Here is a 6,576-nt window from a genome sequence, read left to right as displayed (position 1 = left end):
CTTTCATTTCTCACAATTTTTCTGAAAAAGCAAATCAGACATGATCCGCAACCTCCTCTAAGCCAAACGAATCCAAAATGTGAAATATATCTACTTTGCGAGCGTTTTTCTACAAGATCTTGTATTAAAAAAAAACTTTGTCTTCACAGCTCGAATTAGCGAGATTATGTATCGGAGATATTCTACGGCTACGGTTGCGGGGCTGCTTGTACGGGTCGTCAACAAAGGCGACATGTCGTTGTCTACTTTGCTCTGTACGGGAAAAACACCAAAACACCGTATAAGCAAAGTCGACATAATGCCGTACGTCAAATATCGAACTTGCTCTCACCCGCCATTACTTGCCTTACTCGCTATTTCCCTCGCCACTTTAGCCGTAGCCGTAGAGAATTCCAGATACATAATCTCGCTATTTATTCGCGCTGTGATACTCACGGTACGTCTTTTCGGCTCTTAGTTGTTTTTTAGTCTTCCCGGATGATTTTAAGACTATTCGGACAGGATAAAAGCCGGTTACTCACTTTCGTACATCGCAAAAATCAAAATGGCGGTCGAAAATGCGAGAGCATGGTTGTAAGTTTTGGCTTGACTTTTTGCTTTCTAGAGAATTCTTTTATCTTTTCCGAATTAATTTTAGCCTAATCCTTATACTATTGTCGTGTAATAGGACTGTAGCTTATTTTTACACTCACTCTATCTCAGGTGGCTTAAGCCAGGAGGGGATATTGGGAATTGTGTAGTCAGAAAATCTGGATGATATACGACAGTGTAGACCTACTAAAGCTCTAAAGCAGCATCTAATAACATGAAAACCAGAATATGATTCTTCAACGGGAATCAAAACTATAAAGTGCACTTACAAACATCAATTTGTCAGATCTAACAAAATTAATAACCGCACTGTCATCATTGACAATAAAACAAACAATTTTCTGTCAATCAAGAGCCTTGCTTGTAAGGCGGCAATCACAAATATCTTCATTTCGCGTCCTCGTTGGGTCGAAAAAGTGAGTCGGTCGGTCGGTTGGTCGTAAAAATGTTCGAGTTTTCTTAAAATTGGACCCAGTGAATTTTTTCTTCTCGTCCGACCTTATTCATCCATTTTTGGAGTGTAAAATTCTTGAAGGAAACTGCCAACCAGCAGCCAAAACGACCGCGCATTACGGGTGGTTTCAAATTATGACCTTTGAACACTGTAATGATAAACAAAGTCAAAATGCCCCGAATGCGCTAGAAATCGATCGCAAAAAGTCGGCAATAATAACATTTTTGAACGAAGGAAACGTCATTGACAGAAAAAGTCCGACAAATTTACCGACTCACCTACTCAATTCTACTCAATTTTCGAGAGTCGGTCGGGTGACGCGAAACGAAGATATTTGTGATTGCCGCCTAAACATTCCAACAATAGGGTGGACAGGACAAAATTTTCCCCTCAATTTTAAAAAACTAAACTAATTTTATTTGAAAATCCTTACCTTTGTGAGAAAAATGAGGGGTCATTTATTAAAATTGGTTAAGTATTCCCAAAGTTATTCCATTTTCAAAACACAAAAAAATCACCTTTTCAAAGAATCGCCTCCTTACACCACGCCAGCAAGAAATAATTTTTGGAAGCACCAAAATCGCGCCAAAAATGGCGGATGAAATCTAGTCTTCCGTGTGGCGGGGTGTGGGGAGTTTTGCCGGTGCGGTCTGAAAATCGACCCGATAACTGTTAAACTTTAGCTTATCGCTAATGAGCTGGAAATGATAGCTAAAAACAAATTTCACCACTAGAAAGCTGAAATCCTCAGCTTTCAGATGGTGTATGGTGCTTAAATGAAAAAATCCGCAATCTTGTTAAAAAATCGCAATTTCTTCTTATTTTTCAAAATTTAAGACGGCCTGTAGATTTTCAAATAAAGCAGGTTGTGATAGATTGTAGCCTAATCTTACCCTGGGTTTACTAAAAAAACCGCGATTGAAAAGATGAACCAGCTCAATAGCGACAGCCTTGTTTCTGTGGGTCGAGAATGTTTCGGCCGTAGAATAAATCGAGTTTTACCTGACGTCGAAAAAACAGAATAGAGTGGGAAAGAAAGAGATACTGAGCCAGGGGGGGGGACTTGGCCTGATAATCCTGGGAGTTAAAAAAAGAATGAACACTTTGGATGAGTAAAGTAAAGTACTAATGCCTTGAAGTTCATTTTTGTAAATTCTTCCTCGTTCGCGCAAAAAATCCCGACGAGTGCGCCCCCTACCAACAACTTCCGAGCCGAGAACGCTCCGCGAACTCCTGCCGGGTGACAAACTTCAATCTGCCAATCATTTTCTCAGCGAGAGTAAGGCAAAGCGATTCTAGCTTTACGATAGGGCTTGCGGTCATCAAAGATATAGTCCCGCTCGCTGAGCGAAAAAAGTGGCTAGAAAAGATTTTCGTGATAAATTTTAGATTCGAAAAAACAACGGAAACTCGCGAGGAGTATGTGTAGATTACAAAATCAAAGGCCGATATTAGCGTCAAGTAACGAGTAAATGTCGATTTTTTGCGTTTCCAGGAAAATTGCAAGCCGGAAATTCATGTTTTTGGGGGGGTCTTCAATAAAAAAGACCTATATCACAGGATAGGCTCTTCAAAATGGCAAAAAGTGTATTAAACCAGTCCAATTCTCTAGATCAAAGTATGGGCCTATTTGTGGTCAAAAAAGGTGTTAATTTATTTAAATTAAGGCAGATTGTGGGAAATTCCCTGTTTTCCATCAGTTTTTACCACAAATAGTAATAATTTGATCTAGAGAAGTTGGGACGGGGGTGGTTAATGCAAAATTATATTCTACTGTAAAATGCACGCGAGAATCCTGGAATGAAGGTTTTATCTGATCATTGTTATAGAATGAAATTTTATTTATCTCAACGAAACCCTGCATTGTTTTTTAAATTCTTACTTGCAACTCAATTTTAGAATTTTTTTTTTAATACAACTGGTTATATAAAAGAATCATGCTGATTGTGATAAATAAATAGAAACATTCACAAAGTGGACTTTTCAGTAAGACAATTTTTTTTATAAGGAAATCTGACACTTGTGAGTAAATAAAAATAAACATCATAAGTGAGGATTTAAAATTGGGAAATTTTCGCTCACTCTACGTTTTTCTCAAAAAAGTTCCTTGTAATCACGTTGGAGACTTTAGCAATTTGAGATAATATCAAAATGAAAGAGAGTGTCCAGTTCTTAGAGATATTGTAAATCACAGTGAAAATATAAACGTGAAATAAAGTATTTGAATAACGATGTCAGACACTATAATCAAAGCTAGGCGTCCGATGGCACATTGAATTTTCTTATGCCGAACCCTAGTGGTGTCAGTTACTAAAATTTAAATAAAGAAGACCATCATTTAACTCTAGATGTTTAAAAAATCAAGTTTTGGGATCGAAATTTCGCAAAAAAAATTTTTTTGCGCCACCGGGTATTTTTTTTTTCGTCCCCGTGGCCGGAAACAAAAATTTTTAGGGTTCGCCTTAGATTGTCATCAAAAGTGCTGTACAAAATCATTGAATAAAAAAAGAACTTTAAATCTTAAATATTTTCATTTTGAAGAATTGGTGCAAAAAAGTGAAACATGGCAAAGTTTCATTTTTTATTGGTTCAATTGAAATAGGGGATCTGGAAAACTTTCTATGTTTTTTTTTTGCACTTGTGATTTTAAACCCCTGTAACTATGGGTAAGCACCCCGTTGTTAAGATGTTGGCTCGAAATTAAGTGAAACCACTGAAAATGAAAGTAAAATCAGCCCGCACTCCAAATCCTGTAATCTTGATATAGGAGTTTAAGCTTAGACTGACATTTGACTTTCAACTTTCTTTGCTGCATTTGGCCAGTAAGTGTAAGAGGAGCCATCCAAACTCAGACTTGCCACAATTGAAGGTTTCGTTTACAAATCCCCACCCATCTTCAAAAAATGTTGACGTGGCAATTAAACTTAATCTCAAGATATTCAACCCTTCTTCATTGCTTGCTGTTAATATTCCATCACTGTTTTGTCAGCGATTTTTATTTTTGGCTACGGCTGGCATAGTTAACATTTGAAAAATAACGAAAGTTATTATCTCCATAATATAAACTGGCAGAAAAAAAGGGTCGTCTGCAAAAATTTGCGTACCATGCAGGCCATCAAACAAAGGGAACCCCAGGCATAAACTTTAGGCCATTTGTTTTGGTTTTCAAAACAGCCGAAGCAATCAAATAGAAACATGGCAAAGTAACATTTGGCATGGAATGAACTTATTTAAAATTAATTTTTCTGGTGAGAATTTCTTTGCCACAAGTAAACGTCCACAAGAACTGTGTTGCCGTGGTTTGTTTGGGGTATTATAAGGCTTACAACCCTGTCTCTTTTGGGATATTTCAAGAGTGTCTCTTATTTTGCTAGCAACTTGCGAATTGAGGTGGGGTCTGGATTGCTTTGCAACCCTTATTCAATACCGCTATATTACTATATATGGTGAAGATCAGAGATCTGACCTCAAGGAAAGCAAGTGTTTAAAATACTAATTAAAAATTAAATTTCAGGTTTTTTTTTACTTTCTTTAATTTTTCTAAATATATAAATTAAACCAATCAAACCAATCAAACATTCTGTCTAGAAATGAGAATTTTTTGCGAAAAAAAATAGAGAACCGACAAACCAATATAAATAAAACTTGAAAAGCTAAAAGCAGAAACATAAACACAGAAAGCACAAAAATACAAACACTAAGAACTACCCAAAAGCCCAAAAAAAAAGTCTGGAGTCCCCAACTTGCAACAGGATGCAGTGGCTTTAAACATGTTTTAAAGACATTTAACAGTCACGAGTTAGCCTCCCACAGATTCCTTAACCCTGAACTGACCCCTAGTATATTTGTTTTTTAACTGGTTTTGCAGGAATGTCAGTTAGTCACACTAGGAAATCAAGGTTTCAGGAACAATATCAGCCATCTATTCTATATGGTGTATTTTGCAACAACAAGGATGAGGGTTACCTTGATGAAGTTTATCCCAAGACAATTCAATAAAAGTTGAATATAGCAAGTGTAAACCTGTGTAAACATAATCTTTAGTCCTATAATAAAAGTCCCCTTAATAGACATTATAGTTAGGGAATTCAAATTTAGCGCTCTTCCCATTTATATAAAATTAAAACAACTTAAGAAAGTCTAGTTTTTTCTAAGAAAGTATGATCAGTGAAATAATAACTTTTAATAAAGATAAATATGGGAATAAGTGTTTTGAAAGCTGAAACGGGAAAATTCAACTCATAGCCCAAAACAAGCTATTCATTTCGTCATTAGTGTATAAAAAAGGAGATCATAACATGGATCTCCATAATAGTATAATATAATTCTCAAGTGGAATTGCCAGATATTGAATAATTATGTTCAAGTTACTCTTGACATTGTTTTGGTGTCAGTCCTTTCATTCATTTCAATTATTTGAAGGTTGGTTTCTTCAAATTCCACTATTATCATCAAGATTTAGTAGTTTCGAATACCATTGATTCCAAAAATATTATGTTGATTAACAGTTATCCAGTCTATTTAAAAGTAGCAAAATCTTGGTCTTTTTCAGTGATCTAAATCTAAATAAACATAAAAATGGCTTTACCTCAAGCAAGAACTGGTTTGGCAACCATCAGCAAAATTTTACGACGAAACATTGGTGTTAGTTCGGTTGCAGCTGCCAAGGCTTCACAAACAAGTGACCCTATCCAAAAATTGTTTTTGGAAAAATTGAACGAGTATAAGAAGAATGCTTCTAAATTGCAAGAAGGACAACTTTTTGATAGCAATACAGAAATCGAAGCAAAACACAAGTTTGGGATGGAAAACTTGGAGCGAAGATATGGCGGAGGAAACATGGAGGAATTTCCAAAATTCAGTTTTGAAAAATAATTTATTTTTCTTAAATTCGTGAATTTTGTAAATGGTTCAGAAAGTGCCACTGATTTAAAAATTTAGCTTTGTTGAATAATATTTTGAATAAGAGGACATAGTTTATTTTGTTTAATGTTTTTTCTTTCACCTTTGAGAACTAGACCCCTTTTGAAACAAGGTATAAGTAAGGTAATACAATGTACTCTTTACCAGCTTGTGATTGGAAAGGATTTTGTTTGCATGATATCAATTCAGTTGTATAATTGAAAAAACTGTAATTTGTATAAGAGATGCTTTGTCAGAGATTTTACTAAGCACTTTTTTATGTCCGTTTACCATGCAAAATACTCAATCTGAGATTTTTTCGAAATTAACGAAATTAACCTTCTTTGTTGTTTATGAGCAGCAATAACTAATTATTATCTACATATTCAAGAGTTTTTGGGAGTTTTGCCCTCCGAACACCCACAAGACCCCCAGCTTTATCAATGTGCAGCTTTGCTGAGCAAGTTCCCTTTCAGGCATATTAGAAATTCAATCTAAGTTTACAAAAACGGCTCCAGCTCAAAGTGCTTAGAAAAATCCCTGTATGTCAACTCGGTCCACTCAAACATTAAATTTCTTTGCAATGCTTTTTTTTGGTTGACCTGCAAATCATTACGATATTTTTATTT

The 6,576-nt window shown here is 35.6% G+C and overlaps 1 protein-coding gene across 1 annotated transcript in view; it reads left to right on the top strand.

Annotated features, from left to right (window-relative positions):
- LOC136809494 (prolyl 3-hydroxylase OGFOD1-like) overlaps nt 1-6,576 on the top strand; it is a 629,446-nt gene that overhangs the window by 580,325 nt on the left and 42,545 nt on the right. The window lies entirely within an intron of this gene.

This window comes from Clytia hemisphaerica, unplaced genomic scaffold (genome assembly GCF_902728285.1).
Source record: "Clytia hemisphaerica strain Z4C2 unplaced genomic scaffold, Clytia hemisphaerica genome assembly, whole genome shotgun sequence".
Taxonomy (NCBI): Eukaryota; Metazoa; Cnidaria; class Hydrozoa; order Leptothecata; family Clytiidae; genus Clytia; species Clytia hemisphaerica.
The sequence above is the reverse complement of the archived record's forward strand: the minus strand, read 5'-3'. Positions and strand labels throughout refer to the sequence as shown.